We start from the raw sequence: 959 nt of genomic DNA, 5'->3' as shown, positions 1-959 counted from the left end.
AGGCGCTAATAATAATGTTATCAATACTGGAGCATTTATATAACCCTATCCACTAAACGTGCTTAAAGCGCTTTACATGGATCCCTAGCCAACAGCAACACCTAATATGGAGGATGGGACTTGGCGCATGTAAGGCGACATGACAACTTTTTATGACGATGCTTTTCACGGCCGAGGACTCATTTTACACTTGAGTACAGTGAAAGAAAATGATTAAAGAGCATATCCCAAGGACTCAACTAGTGCAAACCATTGACGAGATAAAAATCCACTTAGCCTCAACTGACATGGCAGTGAGAAATACAACTATTATGAGACAAAAAATGTTAGATAATATAATCAGTTTATTTTAATGTGTTCATTGTCGAAAGCGAGCACTGCTTTAAGATGCATAGCCGATTTGCCAGATTAGAAAACAAAAACACAAAACAAAAATCAAGACAATAACGACAACAACAGAATCACCCATGATAATAAACAAAAATAACAAAACAAAAAACCCCCCGAAAAACACACGCACAAACACAACCCAACAACAACGAAATGCAAAACAATAACAATGAAGAACAAAAAAAAAAAACAAAAAAAAAAAACAAACAAACAAACAAACAAAAAATATAACATAACAAAACCAATATCGCCCACTCACCCTTAACTGAGCCAAATTAAAAAAGTTCTTGTCCTTTTAACGTGCTTGTCATTTTAAGTTTTATATTAAAAAAAAACAACGTTTCCATAACAACCAAACATGTATATTGATATAATATTATGACAGCAGGGAAGGTAGAAGTAAAACAATTCTATCTTATACTGACCAGGTGTCTGCAACATTGTTTGTAAACAAACAAACAAACAAACAAAATCAACAGCAACAAAAAAAAAAAAAAAAACACCACAACAAAAATCAAAAACTAAAAACACAAAAAACAACAAACCACGTAGCCCACCGAGAACAACGA

This window comes from Berghia stephanieae, chromosome 3 (genome assembly GCF_034508935.2).
Source record: "Berghia stephanieae isolate SIO BIC M18660-M18661 chromosome 3, UCSD_Bste_1.3, whole genome shotgun sequence".
In the NCBI taxonomy this organism is placed as follows: domain Eukaryota; kingdom Metazoa; phylum Mollusca; class Gastropoda; order Nudibranchia; family Aeolidiidae; genus Berghia; species Berghia stephanieae.
This window is presented reverse-complemented; position numbering follows the sequence as displayed.